Genomic DNA, 16,631 nt, shown 5'->3' on the forward strand with positions numbered 1-16,631 from the left:
CCCCCGCCCACCCTCACTAAACGCGTAACATTCCCTCTACCTAATTTTTCCTGGGGCGGGGAAGAAACCTGACGGAGTAAGGGAGGGAAGGGGAGGGAGGGAAGAAGAAAAAATCCAAGCCGTGTTTTTGTTTTTTCTCTCGCTGCACTGGTGCTGGTTGCAAAGGCCCCAGTCCTGACGGAAGTTCCAGGCCGAGTTTTGCCTTTACCTACTCCCCCAGTTCCTTCTCCTCCCCTCCCGTAGCTGGTGCGCTGGGGAGCGGAGAGAGCAGGCAGGCGGCTTGTCATTGCTGTGTCCGGGCGCCGGCTCCATCCGTTCATCCCGAGGTGCAAAAGGGGGCCTGGGCCCCAGCGCCCCCCTCCGCCCCAGCTCCGCCCCTCCCCCCCGCCATGCAACGCGCCGCCAGCCACCGTCTCCTCCTCTAGCCGTCCCCCCCCCCTTTCCCCAAGCTCCTCCATTAGCTCCGCGCCGCCTTCCCCCGGGTCCCCCGCTCCTCGGAGCCCCCCGCGGGCACTGCAGGGAGTTCGAGCAGTAGGGGCGGGAGCCCCGCGTTCTCGTAGCAGCAGCAGCAGCAGCAGCCCCAGGAGCTGCCCTGGGACCCGGGCCCCCTGCAGTTTCGCATCCGCAAAGGAGGCCCCGGCGGATGGCTGAGCGGGAGTCCCGGAGCGGCCTCGCCGGGCTGGGGGCAGCGGGCGGGGGACCGGAGCTGCCCCATTAACCCCTTCGCCGCCGCCGCTGCCGCCGCCGTCGGAGGGGGGGCGGGGGGGAGTCGGCTGGACTCACACGTGCCGCCGCCGCCGCCGCCGCCGCCGTCGGGGGAGCCGAGAGAAGGCGGGGGAGAAATGCTGCCCGCTCGTGTCGCTGCCGCCTCGCCCCAGCCCCGGGCCCCGGAGCCCTGACGCTGCCCACCCCCTCCCCCCGCTCCCTCCCACACCAGGGGGGAGAAAGACCCACTCGCCCAGATCTGCGCCTACAGCCCCGGAGCCCTCGCCCCCTCCCCACCCCGAGCCGGGGAGTGGATTGTCAAATTCGATTTTTTCCCCCGCTAAATTTTTGGTGGTGGTGGTAGTGGTGGTGTTGGGCTGGGGGAGGGGGAGCCCCGGAGCCCGCCCTCTCTCTGCCACCACCCCCCTGCCTCGGCTCCGGGAGATGTGCCGGGCGGGGGGCCCGGGGACGAGGAGCCGCAGGAGAAAGGAGAGGACTGGCGAGGAGAGCGAGCCGCCCCTGGACAGGTGAGTGTCCGCGCCAGGGAGAGAGGGACATGGGGGAGGGGACGTCACACCTGAGCCAGGTGTCTGGGGCACGGGTCGGAGGAGCCTTGTCTGCCCCCTGCCCACGTCCCGGTCTTGCCCCAATGCGGAGGATGGGAGTGAGCCGAGAAGGGCGTGGGGGAGGGGGGATGGATGATATGGAGGCTTGTCTGGAAAGGAGGTGGCTGGATGGGGGTTCAAATGGTTTTTGCATCTGTTTTGGGGTGGGGAGAATTGGGGGCGTTATAGCCGCAGAGCTGCCTACGGGGAGGCTGTGGGGTTGCTATCACCAAGGAGCTGGGCACCAGCTGTGTGAGCTAGCCGAGGTGCTGGCGCGGGCTGGGGGGGGGGGGAGGAATAGGGGGGAGGTGCAGAAAAGATAGGCAGCGTCTCCGCGGTGTGACACTAGCGGGGAAAGAGAGGGTCTGGGTGTCTCTATTCCTGAATCTATCTTTGTGCACCCGAGTGATCGTGTGTGCGTGCCTGTGTGTGCGTGTGTGTCCATGTGTCTGGATCTGCCGTCGTGTGTCTTTGTGTGTATGCATGTACTGGATGGTGTCTGTGTGGCTGCGATGGTGTGTTCGCCCTGGCTGTGTGGGTGTCTGGTTGTGTGTCTCTCCTCTCTGTATGTCTTCCAACCCCTGGAGGGGCTGTGTCGAGAGCCGATAGCGCAGGATGCTTTGGGATATACATATACATATGGACATATGTGGTTATATACATATATATGATCCTTTTGGGTTGTTTTTCTCTGAGAGGAAGGAGGAGAGTGATTGGGGGAGGGGTTGTCTGGGTGTCGTGGCGGCGGCTCCTGCTAGAGGCTCCCCTCCCGCCTGCCGCTGCGGTCCCCTAAGGAACGTGCTGTAGACCTGAGCACGGGCCTCTGCTCCTGGGGTGGGGGTGCTATGCCAGGCTAAGGTAGATTGGTCGCCTGTCTCTGCGTTGGATTGCTATTAGACTCCTGCATCGGATCCCCTCGGTTTGCAGTTGGTGTGTGTGTGTGTTGGGGGAGGCATGACTGATCTGCCCCCCCCCCTTCAGGCTCCGGACCCTGAAATGTCAGGCTAGGGAAAGAAAAAGGAGATTATAGTTCCCTTACTCTTCCTACCCCAGCCATGCCCTGGATTGTGTGTCGGGGAGAGGGGGTTGGCCTTATTCCTCTCCATGACCCCCTACCACAGGAAGGTCTTGAGAACCAAGGGGGAGCTAGTCATAACCACTGAAAAGGGAGCTGGGGGGGGGGCAGTTGCCTATGTCCCGAAGGAATAACCTCAGAGGGGCATAGAACATCTGCCTCCATACATGACCCCACCAATAGATCTATATCCCCTAACCTTGTACTTGTTCCTCCAGAAGAACACAAACCCAACACTTCCATACCCAGCACAGGTATACAGCCCTCCACACACACTCACACTCACACCCTCAATTATAATACATAGATGGGAGATTTAATACACCCTTATTAAACACATACTAGAATGCAAGGGCTCATCTTTTATTAGGGTTACAAAGATGAAAAAGTCTCTGCCCTCAAGGAGGTTACAGTTTAGTCGAAGGAAAAGGCATACACAAATCTAATCGGGGCATATCCCACCTTTGCCTCAAACCACAGACAGACAGACAGACACACACACACACATACACACACACACACCCCATACCAGACCCAAAGAAATGTTCCTGCCAATCACCTCCCCCCTAATCTCCTGCCAAGCAGAGCCAGCTCCCCTTTCCCCATGCTTGGAGAGAGACCCCTGGTGCTCTGTTCCCTCTCTCCAGACCAAAGGATCTGCCCCATGAGGAAATCACGTTAGAGCATGTACTGAGAAGGGTATCAGGATGCTGGCCATCCTGACCTGTCTCTGGTCCTTCTTCCTGTCAAGGATCTGCATCCTGACCTCAGACTATTCTCCAAGACCTTAAAGCAAATCTTTTTCTGGGGTCTCAGTTTTCTCCTCTGTCAAATGAAGGGTTTGGATTCAATGCGGTTCTAAATCTTATAATCCCATCCTTTCCTATATTTCTCCCCCACCCTTGCCATCTCCAAACATGTGGGGTGTGGACACTGGGGTGTGGGGGATAAAATGGATGCCAATATGGCTGCTTCTTTCCTTCTCTCTCTCTCCCTATCCTATACCCCATATACTAAGCTCCTTGTCACTCAGTGAGAGGATAGGACCGTCAGGGGAAGGTCTTGGACAGGTAGGCAGGAAGGGAAGGGTCAGTGTACTTTCTAAAGACTGAAAGTATGGTTATCAGGGTCCTTAGGGGGTGGCCTTGATACCTCCTGCCTTAGACTCCACCCCCATCCTATCACGAGCCCACTCCTCATTCACCTCTAGCCTCAGCCCCTAGATAGTGGCCTAAAAACCTCCTAGAGAATTCCCAGCACCCTCTGCTACACGAGTCTATTCTGCCCCTGGCTTCCTCTTTTCCTTAGACCATCTCCCCCTTCCCATAGGGTGATGGGAAGAGCTTTCTGCCCTCAGTAGCTTTCTGGCTCCCTCCTTCCTCATCCTACCCAAATCCAATTCCTCTGCTCTTCTCCCTCCATCTTTTGCCTTCCCTGTTGAAAATCTGAGGAAAGAGTACAGAAGCCTTTCTTGACATTGGGGTGGGGTGCCCTCCCCTTCCATTGTCAGTTGGTCCCAAGGTCTCACTCCCTCATTCCCTTCACTCCACCCATTCCTTGGGTCCAGTTGTCCTTGGGGTTGGGGGTCCCAGGACTGACTCAGGTCAGACCCAGGTCTTGGAGGGTTGGTGACTTCTCCCCTTCTCCCACTCACTCCTCCCTCTAATGCTGAATTTATTACTTAAAAGTAGGATGAAAACAGGGAGAATAAAAGAAGGAATACAACCTTCATTATCATATCGAGAAAATTATCCATGATTTCCCTAACTAGCAATTTGCCTGCCATGCCGTTCAGCGCTGACTTGCCCATTAATTACAGAGATGAAAAATCATCTGGAAAGAGGGAAAAGGAACTAATTCGATCCCTCGCCAGCGACAATCAGTACCCATGCATACAGACACGCCATCACATACGTGTGCATGCACATGCGTGGGCCTCTCCCTCCCACTCTCATTCTAGTGAGTTGGTGGCCATCTCTTTCCTTCCCATTCTGCTTCCTGTCCCTCCTCCCTCCCCCAGACCCCCAACCTGAGACAAGTCTGATGGGAACTCCTGACCCCACACCCTTGGGTGTCATGATGAGCCTTCCGTGTGAATACCTGCCTCCACTTGTGTGACTGGGAACATCCCCGTATGTTCTGGGCTTCTCTGGGTAGAGCAGACACATCCCCTCGTGCCCTTGAGTGTGTATGTGAGGATTGGGGGGGATGGAGGAAGAGGAGGAAGCTCCTGCTGCTCAGGAACCCTGGGGCATGGAGAGAACCTTGAGAGGGGAAAGCTTAGGGGGCCGAGCCAGGGAAAGCCAGCTTCAGCTGTAATTGTAGGAAGGATCTGCTATGTATAGACTGTATGTGGGGGCAAGAGATGTAGGAGGTGGCTAGATAACAGGCTCTCTGTATGTGGTCCCGAGCTTGCCTGGGTCTGAACATTCGACCCATGTATAAGCTGAGCACATCCATCTCGGGAGACCAGCCTGGGCTAGTTGAAAGAGCCCTGGATTCCAAGTCAGAAAATCTGAGTTCTGACACCAGCCCTATTGTCCAGGATCTGGGTGGCCTCAGTTTCCTCATCTGTATGACGAGGCTGAGCTAGATGATTTCTGAGGACCCTCCCAGATGTATGGCAATGAAAATTGCTGGTAAAATCACCTTGTGTTTCTTCATTGTGCCCTGTGTGCCTGGCACTGTGCTAAGGCACTTCAGAAGAAAGGAAGAGAAAAACCCTGCCTATCCTGAGCCCTCCCTTCCCTTTGTGAGCTGTCTGTGGGCGCCTCCCCCGAGCCATCGGGACACTGCCGTGGCCAAGGACACGGGAGGATCTGGTTTCAGTGTGGGCTCTGATACCCTGGCTTTGATTTCCAAACAGCAGACAGCAGACAGCCTCCCTGCCCCTGGGGAGGGGGGACCTGAGTCTCCCTGAGAAGAGGGGATGTCTTACGGTGGACCTCCCTCTTCTGGGATTCCCTAGATCTAGGACCCTGAAGCTGGCTTCCTGCTATGGTGTCCTGGGTTTATATGGCCAGGGGCATGAAAGCAAGGGGCAGAAGGTAAAATAACTAGCTGGGGGGAGGGGGCACCGTCAGAAGGGATGCTTGGACTGGAGGTTCAAGGCTCCCCTGCTCCAGGAGAGAGGCTTTCCCTTTCTCTCCTCAGCTTCCCCTGAAACCAGGATGGGGGTAGCAGTGGCAGTAGCATGGACGGTCTGTGGGAATGAAGCAGAGTCTATTCCACTGGGAGAGCTCAGTGGCTGTAGCAGTAGACTGAGCTATCTCCGGCCAGTGTCCCACATCTCTCTGGGGACCGAGGAAGGAAAAAAAGCATAATTCTCATTTCTCTATCATCTTGAGATTTGCACAGTACTTTCCTCACTTGACAGGTAGAGAAACTGAGGTTTAAAGAAGTCAAACCACTTGCCTAGAGCATAGGAAGAGAGAATCTTAAAGACAGTTTAAGAGGAACCAGAGAACTCTAGTCCAACGTTCTTGTTTTGGTGAGAGAGGGATCAAAAGAAAGAAGAGAAATTTCCCTTTGGCTTGGTCAATGAAACTAAAGAAACTCCAGCCTGGGCTTATCCACTGTCTACTGAGAGCAGTTTATGCCTTGCATGATGTCTGTTAAAGACTCTTAAAAATGAAGAAGATGAACAGCTAGGTGGCACAATGGAAAGAAGTCCAGGGAGGACCTGGGTTCAAATTTGACCTTAAATACTTCCTAGCTGTGTGACCCTGGGCAAGTCACTTATCCCTAATTGCTTAGCCCTTGATGTTCTTCTTTCTTAGAAGTAATACTAAGACAGAAAGAAGGGAAGGAAGGAAAGAGGAAGGAACGAAGGGAGGAAGGAAGGAAGAAACAAACAGGAAGGGAGGAAGGAAGGAACAGGAAGGGAGGAAAAAAATGGGTAGCTCCTGAACAAAAACTAAGTCAATCTAGTAGACTTTTACCCAGTAGCACCCAGGGTTAATCAGAGGAGAGTCAGACTTAGGCATACAATATCCAACAGTTTCTGCTTCAGTCCTTTCATCTTCCTCAGTGAGGAGTACGGTTGTGTTCTTGGGCATGTGGTATAATGGGAAAGGCATTGGTTTTGGAGTCAAAGGACTTGAATTCAAATCCTGGCTTTGTTTCTTACTAGTTACTGTGTAACCTTGGGTAGTTCATTCAACCTCTCTAGACCTCAGCTTTCACTATAGGATGGGAGGGTTGGATGAGATAATCTCTTTTCCAACTCTAAATCCTATACTTCCAAGATAGAATATTACCTTCCACCACTCATTGGGATCAGGAGGACCTTTGGGAGCTAAAAGATGCACTGGCTAAGGCAGAAGGAGAAGAGGGAGCATCATATCTGTGGATGCCCCAGAATTGTGCCTGGTTAAAACAGAGACTTTATTTGTAAATGTCTGACTCAAAATGCCAACCCCTCTTCCCTGTCCCTGGAGCAGAAGCATGGCGCAGAGGAAAGGAAAGATGGAATAATGTAGAGAACTCTGATTTAGAGTCAGAGGACTTGGGTTCATATTTGGCTTTGCTACTTATGTGACCTTGGGCAAATAATTTTTCTTTCTTGGATCTTAGTTTAACCTAATTCTATTTATTTATTTGTAAATCCTTATCTTCCATCTTAGAATCAATACTGTGTATTGCAATGTTCCAAGGCAGAAGAGCAATAAGGGCTAGGCAATGGAAGTTAAATGACTCACCCAGGGTCACACAACTAGAAAGTGTCAGAAAGTCTAATTTGAACCCAGGATCTCCCATCTCTAGGCCTGGCTCTCAATCCACTGAGCCACCTAGGTGCCCCCAAACTAATTTTATTTATTTTTTAAACATTATTTTATTTGGTCATTTTCAAACATTATTCATTGGAAACAAAGATCATTTTCTTTTTCTCCCCCCCCCCATAGCTGACACGTGATTCCTCTGGGTATCACATGTGTCCTTGATCTGAACCCATTTCCATGTTGTTGGTATTTGCATTGGAGTCTTCATTTAAAGTCTCTCCTCAGACATATCCCCTCAACCCTTCCCCTAAACTAATTTTAAATGAAGGGATGATAATCCATGATCTCTTAGGTCCCTTCTAGCTCTGACTTGACCCCAGAGAAGAAAATTTTCAAGTAAAAAACATGAAATATTGCTATACAAGGACCCTAGAGCCCATCCCCAGCAAACCAAATTGTGGATAGAGTGCTGGGCCTGGGGTTAGGAAGACTCATCTTCCTGAGTTCAAATCCAGTCTCAGATGCCTACTAGCTCTATAACCCTGGTCAAGTCACTTAACCCAGATTGTCTATTTTTAAAAAAGAAAGAAGTAGATAGAAAATGCCCAGTCCTTTGCACCTTAGCTCCACCAAGGCAAAACCCTAGCAGTCACTCAGACAAGGTGGAAGAGGAAGACCCTGGGACAGGGCCACTTAGCCTGGCCACTAACAGTGAGACCTATGGCGTCATTACCCCCTACTTCATCATCATCATTATCATCTCTCCCACAACCAAGCCACCTACTACATCCTTGCTTGGCCTATCCCATCTCTTCTCTCTGTTTTTGACTCCAGACCTCCATATCTCTCCTTTGCAACTCCATCCTGTTATCCATCCCTCCCCCAATTTCTGGAGAGAGCCCTGAACAGAGGTTATTTATCTCAGGTCCAACACACACACACACACACACACACACACACACACACACACACACACCCCAGGTCCTGTTTGGCTTCTCTCCCTCAGCCACACCAACGTCCTTCCTGTCCTCACTACACCCCCAAATCTTATCCCACTCCCTGTGGGGTCATGTTCCCTACCCTGAAGCCTGGAATGATGACCCTCCATCCTCTGTCTACTCAAACCAAAGTCTTCAAGAACCCATTCAAGCCCTATCTTCTCCAAGAGGCCTTCCTTGAGCCCTCCCATCATCACCCTCATCCCATCAGTCAGAAATGACCTAACCACTCATCCTCAGAAGAACCTTGCACAATGCCTTATACATAGTGGATGCCTAATAAAGCCACTGACTTCCTGTGAGACCCAAGATAATTCTTGTCCCAAATCCTTCCTGTCTTTGACTTTTATGCCCGTGTCATTTGGGGGAACTGCTATTCTTCCCCAGGCCTCATTTTCCTCATCTATAAAATGGGCTCTGAGGTCCCTGTCAGCTCTAGATCCATGATCCTTCTCTAGGTCTCACACAGCTTCTTCCTTTGTATGATGAAGAGATTGGACCCAGCAGTTCCCAAGGACCCTTCTAGCTCTAGATGCTATGACTGAAAGCTCTTTTCTCCCATACAGATGACAAGTGTCCTGAATGAATGAGTGCGTAATTTGGGTCGGAGAGAGGGGAAATGTAAGTGACAGCTGATAAGGAAGTGACAGTCTCCCCCCTCCCAATTGTCTTCAGTTCCATCCAACTGAGCTCCCTACTATGCCCAGACCTGGGCCAGAGTCCAAGCAGAAGGCCAAGGAGACTAGAAGCATCTTAAGGAGCTTATGGAGGGTTACTTAGACAACAGAACAGAAGAAAGGGAAGTCCTGTATCTTAATGGGCTGCTTGGGGGCAGTGAGGGTTCTGAGGAGATCTGTGGGGAAGTGAGGCCCCAGAGAGCCCTGGACACCCTATGAGTTAGCTCACTGTCCACAGGAGATGTGACCTGAGCTGGGCTTTGAAGGCTCCAAAGAACTGGGGGAATAGTATGAGGAAAGAGTGGAATAAGAAGGGCCTTTATGGAGCAGTGAGCCCAATGGCTGGGTGATGTAACAGATAGAATATTGGGTCTGTAATCCATCAGGATTTAGGTTCAAATCTCAGCTTTGCTATTAGCCACTTGCATGACCTTGGTCAAATCACTACTACTCTGAGTCCCAAAGATCACATCTGTAAAATAAGAGACTATAAAGTAAGGTGCCTCTTAGCTCTAAGACCTATAAACCTCTGGGCTGCATCATTAAAAAAAAAACACCCTTATTTTTGACTTACTAACAACTCCAAGACAGAAGTACAAAGCAAATAGGGTTCAGTGACTTCCTGAAGGTCACACAGCTAGGAAGTGTCTGAGGCCAGATTTGAACCCAGGACTGCTAGACTCCAGGCTTGGCTCTGGCCCCATCATTTTTTATCAGTGACTCGAATGAAACCATAGATTAATTCATACATTACATATGTAGTTCCTACTGTGTACAGAAATGCCTTGCTAGGGAGCTGAGAATGAGATAAGATTTATCTCCCTGCCTTCAGGGGGCTCACAGTCTAATAAGGGGACAACACACAAACACATGACCATAATATCCATTATGATATGAGAACTGAACGAGGTGTAGAGCCAAGTGATGTGTGACGTTCAAAAGGGGAGATAGTTACTGACCAGAGTAATTGTTTCCATTCCATTGAAGGAAATAAACATTTTTAAAGTACCTACTAAGTGCCAGGCACTGTTAAGCACTTTATAAATATTATCTCATTTGGTCTCCACAGCACCCTTCTGAGGTAAGTGCTATTATTATCTCCATTTTATAGATTTAAAAAAAAAACTGAGGCAGGCAAAGATTAAACAACTTGCCCAGAGTCACTCAGCTGGGCTTGATTTGAATTCAGGTCCTCCTGATTCCAGGCCCACTGCCTTAACCAATGCACCGCCTTGCTGCTATCCCCCTTGTAGAATGTATGCTTCTTGAGCACAGGAGGTACTTTATGCCTAGCAAAATATCCTTTACTTGTCAGGCACTTAATAAATGTTTGGTCATTTGGATTAGGCAGGGAGGAAATAGAATTTGAGTTAAACTAAGGGATTGAAACAACTAGGTGGCACAGTGGATAGGATGTTGGGTTTGGAGTCTGGAAGACTCAACTTCTAGAATTCAAATCTGGCTTCAGATACTTGCTATGTGACCCTGGGCAAGTCACTTAATCCTATTTGCCTCTGTTTCCTCATCTGCAAGATGACCTGGAAAAGGAAATGGCAAACCACTCCAATATCTCTGCCAGGAAAACCCCAAATGGAGCCACAAAAAGTCAGACAACTGAACAAAGACTAAGAAATCTAATAGTCTGAAAAGGGGAGGGAAGGTATTGCAGGCATAGTGAATATCCTGAACAAAGGTAGAGAGGTGGGCACCTATCTTATTTGAGGAACAAAGAGTAATTTGGATTTGACCAGAACGAGGATTCTTGACCATTTTTGTATCATGGATCCCCTTTGGCAGTCAATCAAATGCAATCCATGGACTCCCTCTCAGAATCATGTTTTTTAATGTATAAAACAACAAATAGGATTATAAAGAAATCCAAAGGTTAATGGAAATAATGATGTTTTTCCCACCCAAATTCATAGATCCCCTGAAATCTATCCATAAACTATAGGTTAAGAAACCCATGCCTAGCTAGCATGTTTAACATTTTAACACATTGGGTAATTGAATCATGAAAGAAGGGGAAAGGAATAAGCATTTACATGGTGTTCACTGTGTGCCACTCACTGTGCCAAGTACTTTACAAGTATTATCTCATAATCTACAAGGATTTCAATGGACTGAAATGATGGGTCATTGAAGAGGGGTAAATGTAAATGTCCACATCTGGGTTCAAAAAATCAGTTGTACATACCCAAGATGGTGGCACTATGACTAGGCAACTCTTCCCATGGAACAAATTCTTAATAAAATCTAAGGTTGCATGAATAAAAGCCTGGTATTTAGAAAAGGAAAGGTGATAGTCCCACTGTCCTCTGCTTTGGTCACGCCACATCTTTTCCATTCTGGACACTGATAGACTGGAGTTGTATCCAGAAAAAGATAACCAAGGTGGTGATAGGGCTTAAAGGGTCATAGGTAGATGGCAAATAAGGGTCATAGGTAGAGAGCAAGTAGGAACTGTAGAGGCCATCTACTACAACCATTTTGAGCCCCATAGAGGTGAAATACCTTGTTTAGGGTCATACAGGTGGCAAATGACAAGCACCAAGATGTGAACCATTGGTTGCATCCTTTATAATGCTGCCTTTCCATCAGTTGAAGGGATTGCAGATTCTTAGTCTGAAGAAGAGAAGACTGAGGGAGAACGTAATAGCCATCTTGAAGGTCTCCTTCATGTAGAAGGAAGATTAGACTTGTGTTTAGTCCCAGAGGTCAGAGCTAGGAAGTAGAGGGAAGAGGCAGGGAATTTGCAGAGAGACAGATTTTTGCCTCTTCCTATCAATTAGAACCAGCCCCAATGGACAATTAGAATAGGCGGCCTTGGTAAATAGTGAAATATTGACATTAGAGATATTTCATGGGAGACTGGAGGAGGAATTGTTGGGGAGGTGCAAGAATAGTTCCTCTTTGGGTACAGGACAATGTTGCCTAGGCCCCATCTAATCTGAGAGTCTGTGATTACAGTTAGACAGGAAGAATCCTGAAAGAAAATACTGGGAGAGGTAGATTCAGGGTCAGTGGGGAAGGGGGGGGGGCTAGAATGACAACCCAAGGAATCTAGGCTTGCTCTTGGGCATCTGTTCCACAATTTGCTTTGCCAATATAGAGCCAATGAAGCCCTATGTAGAGAGGATGGAAGTGGAGGAGGGAGTGGAATAATCTATTCAAAGCAGCAAGGCAGGGTTTTTAGAGAACTAATTTGATCATGATCAATTGAAGATAGATTGAGAGTGGAGATAACTGAAAAGAGACCTGAAAGCAAGGAGCCCTCTTACCCCTTACCATTTGGTCTCTTCTACCATTTGCTAGTAGCTGGCCACTTAATCCCATGTCCTGCCTACCAGGTATCTACCTTAGATCTACCCCTTCTTCTTTCCTCCAATGGAGTGATTGAATCCATGGACCAGAGTAGAATATAAGATCTTTGAGGCTGGGGTTATTCCTTTCTTCCTTCTTTCCTCCCCTCTTTTCCTCCTTCCTTCTTTCCTTCATTTCTTTGCATTTGCAATGCCTAGCATAGTGCCTTGAATATCATAGACACTTAATAAATATTTGTTGAATTTAATTAAATTGGCTCCCTCAGAAGCTCGTGGAAGGAAGGCAAGGTGATGGAACATAGAATTTTAGAGCTAGAAAATACCATAGAGGTCATCCATTCTAACGCAATCAATCATTTTACAAATTTAAAAACTGAACCCAGAGAGAAGGGACTTAGGACCATAGAATAATAGATTTAGGGCTGGAAGGGACACCATAGGCCATCTAGCCTAGGAATTTGTTCAAAGTGGTATGGCCCCTTTGCATAAATGGTCCCCAATGTCTCAAATGTTCCCTTGACACCTCCACTTTTTAGAATCTTTATCTTCCCAGCCCAGCTCAGGGGCTTCTTCCTTTCTTTGTATCTCAGACCCCTGGGAGAATCTGGTGGTCTATGGACCCCTTTTCAAATTAGTGTTTATAAACGCATAAAATAAAATACATAGGATCACAAAGGAAACTATTGATTTTGAAATCTAGTTGCCAAATTTCTTTTTAAGGACCCCAGGTGAAGAATCCTCAGTTTAGCCCAATCCCTGTATTTTGCAGATGGAGAAATAGAAATGAAGCCTTAAAGCAATATGCCCAAGGTCACAGAGCTAGAAAGTGTTCTTGTACAGGAGTCTAGGTGATGAAGGAGAAAAATAGGAATCACAAGTCAGGGTGATAGCAACACAAATGGAGAGAAGGGTCCTCTCAGAGGCTGGGGCCTTCCTTGGGGCTTTTGGAGGAAGGTCCTGGGCAGGTGAGGTTGCCTAACGTAGGTACCACAGTTTTAAATTCAGGCAAGTGTCCTTGACACTGAAAGTTAGAATGGTGAATGACCTAGACATTATGCTATATAAGGAACAATTGGAGGAATGGGGATGTTTAGCCTGAAGAAGTAAAGACCTAGAGGAGACCTAGCTACCTTCAAAAATCTGAAAGATGTTCATTTGGAAAAATAAATTCGATTTTATCTTCTTGGCCCCTAAACTTGGCAGAATTAAAAGGAATGAGAGATTGCCATGTGGGCAAATTTAGACAAATTGAGAGAAATTTTCCTAAAAATTTGAGTTATCCGAAAGTGAAATGGGTGACTGCCCTTGAAGGTGAGCTCCTCGAGGGCAGAAACTATCTTTTGTTCTACTTTGCATCCCTAATACTTTGCACTGTGCCTGGCACATAGCAGTCATTGAATAATAAATATTTATTGACTGCCTGATGGGGCCCTCCTCTCTCTAGACTCTCTTCCTTGGTAATCTAAATAACTCCCACAGGTTTAATTAGCATCTCTATGCAGACAGCTTCCATATTTATATAGCCAACCCTAATCTTTCTCCCATTCTCTAGAGCAGGATTACCAGCAGATGCTGGACAGCTCCAACTGGATGTCCCACTGGCAACTTAAACTCAACTTGTTCAAAATGGAATTCTTTCCCCCAAATACCCATCCCTTCTCTGAAATTCCCCAGTTCTCTTGAGGGGACACCATTGTCCTTCCAGTCCCTCCAGTTCCCAAGCTTGGAACCATCTTCAATTCTTCCTTTTCTTTTCCCTCCTCTTTTATCCAATTGATTACCAAGCTTTGTTGATCCTACCTTTGAAGCATCTCTCCCATCCATCCCTTTCTCCCTATTCACATACCCTCTCTACTAATCTAGCCACTAATCACTCCTTAACTGTTCTATTTCAATAGCCTTCTAATTGGTTCCCTTGTCTATAGGCTCTCCTCTGTTCAATCTGTTCTCCATGCAGCTGCCAAATTGATCTTAAAACACGAATAATACCATGTCACCCCCATTCCAAAATCTTCAACGACCCCCGATCGCCCCTAGGATCAAATATATATTTCTTAGTTTAGCATTTAAAACTGCTCAACCTACCTGTCTGGTAATTCCAGATTTCTCCTTTCCTAAGCCCTCCATTCTAATGAAACCAACCTGCTAGTTGTTCTGAATATCCAACATTTCCTCCATCTCTTGTGTCTTGCCCAAGAGGTTCCCCCAAGTCTGCACTGTACTCCCGCTTCACCTCTAAGTTTTAGAATCCCTGGTTTCCTACATAGCACAGTTCTGGTGCTACCCTCTTATGGGGCTCTTTCCTGATTCTCTCCTTTCCAACTGCCCCTTTCCCTCCTCCCATTAGTTTGTATGTACTTGATGGTACAGTGGATAGAGCACTGAACCTAGAGTCAGGAAGACCTGAGTTCAAATCTAACCTCAGACACTAGCTGTGAGACCCTGGACAAGTCACTTACCTTGGTTTGCTTTCATTTCCTTATCTATAAAATGAGCTGGAGAAGGAAATAGCAAGCCGTTCCAGCATCTTTGCCAAGAAAACCCCAGATGGAGACACAGAGTCAGAAGTGAGGGAACGACAACAAAACTTTGCATTTACTTACCTCTACCTCCTACCCCAGTAAAATATAAATTCCATGGGGGGGGGGGGCTATTTCATGGTCTTTGTATCCATAACCCATTATAATAGCATAAACTTTTTTTTAAACCTTCATCCTCCACCTTAGAATCAATATTATGCATTGGTTCCAAGGCAGAATGGTAGGAGATGTCTGAAGTCAGATTTGAACCCAGAATATCCCATCGACAAGCCTGACTCTCGATCCACTGAGCCACCTACCTGCCCTGAATCAATGTTTAATAAATGTTTGTTGAACTGGACTGAGCCTGGATGATCATTTGTTGGGGAGGCTGTAAAGGGAAGCCTTCTTCAGGTCTTGAAAGGAAGGCCTTGCTCTAAGATTCTATGGGAGGAAGAGTGTTCGAAGACAAAAAGCTGGCCACTTGGAGATGGAGGATCTTGATCCACTGGCTCGCCAACCTCCTAGCTTTGTGATTTGGGGCAAAGTCCTTCACCCCGGAGGACCTGGTTTTCCTCCTCTATAAAATGGGGATACTGATACTGCTGCCACAAAGGGAGCAAATATCAGATGAGATACCACTATAAAGCATTCTGTAATACTGAAGAGCTCTATAAAGAGGAGGTGGCTGGAGGAGATTAGCTGGGGGGCTGGAATTCACTGGAGGTTGCCCCAGAGCCCCCAAGAGAGATTTGGGAGTGGGAGTGGGGAAGTGGTTACGTTTAGTAGGGGGCTTGGACCTCAGCTGAGGTGGATGGATCATGGAGAAGAATTAGAGCCAAGGTGTCAAGGGGTTGGGGAGGAGGTCTGTGCAGGCACCCAGCCCCTATTCTCCCCTACTGCACTTGAAGGCTCTGTGAAGCCAAGAGGGTTGCCATGGTAACTGAGCTCTGAGGCTTGTTAAGTGAGGTGGGGGTGGGGGGGATGCTGAAGCAGTCTGTTCACCTCCTGTCACCCTCCCTCCCTCTTCTCCGCCGGGCCCCACCCAACCCTGCTGAGGACAGAGCTCAGGGAGCCACAAGAGTGTGACTGGCTTCCTATTCCAGAATCCCAGGCTGTCAGAGATCCTCTAGTCCAAATCTCCCATTTTACAGATGAGGAGGATGAAGCCCTGAGATGATAACTTGGCGAAGTTTCTACAGTCAGGAGGTAGCAGAGCCAAGAATTCATCTGCAGGTCTTCTGACTCCTCCAACCTCACCATGGGCCCTCCTTAGCCCCCTCTGTCGCCTCCCACCCACTCCCCACCCCAGTCACCCCCTGATCTCCTGACTTCTGAGCTGCAGCTTCTTCCCTTTGTTGTCTCCAGCCTAGCTGGCTATTTCCTAGGATGCAGAAGCAGAAAAACCCAGACATGCAGGGATCTAAATTGGGGGGAAACCCCTCAGCCCTTGCTTATTTTTCCTCTTGGAGCTCCCACACATGGAGATTAGGAGGGGCCACCACATGGTAATTTGGACTCAAACTGTGCCCCCTGCACACCCTTACAGACTGACACCCTAACAGTCAGCTCCATGAAGGCAGAGACTTACCTACACCATATCTTCCCCAGGGAACATGGTATCACATGATAGAATTGTTCTTCCCCCAGTTTGGGGGCTCCAAAAAAAGATTGGACAAAAACTAGACAAATAAAATTGTATAGGGATAAATATAAAGTTCTACATGCCTGGGTTCAAAAAAATCAACTGTGATACTAAAAATTCAGGAGAGGATGACTGAAAAAACAGGGTGGGATGTCAATGATTTTCATGTGGTAGCCAAAAGAGCTAATATGATCATAGGATTTTTTAAGAGAGGCATAGAGGGGGCAGTTTTTGCACAGTTTTGCAATTTGCAAACCTTTCCATCCTTTATCACAGACCCTGGACAAGTCACTTAACCCCCATTGCCTAGCCCTTACCATTCTTTCTGCCTTGGAACCAATACACAACATTGATTCTAAGACA

The 16,631-nt window shown here is 48.3% G+C and overlaps 1 protein-coding gene across 3 annotated transcripts in view; it reads left to right on the top strand.

The window, feature by feature from the left end:
• Positions 1-290: 290 nt before the first annotated feature.
• ADGRL1 (adhesion G protein-coupled receptor L1) overlaps positions 291-16,631 on the top strand; it is a 71,160-nt gene continuing 54,819 nt past the window's right edge. For all 3 annotated transcript variants that reach the window (XM_056822597.1, XM_056822598.1, XM_056822599.1), the window contains exon 1: positions 291-1,232. The gene's annotated coding sequence lies outside the window, so the exon portion shown is untranslated. The remainder of the gene's footprint in view (positions 1,233-16,631) is intronic.

This window comes from Monodelphis domestica, chromosome 3 (assembly GCF_027887165.1).
Source record: "Monodelphis domestica isolate mMonDom1 chromosome 3, mMonDom1.pri, whole genome shotgun sequence".
Lineage (NCBI taxonomy): Eukaryota > Metazoa > Chordata > Mammalia > Didelphimorphia > Didelphidae > Monodelphis > Monodelphis domestica.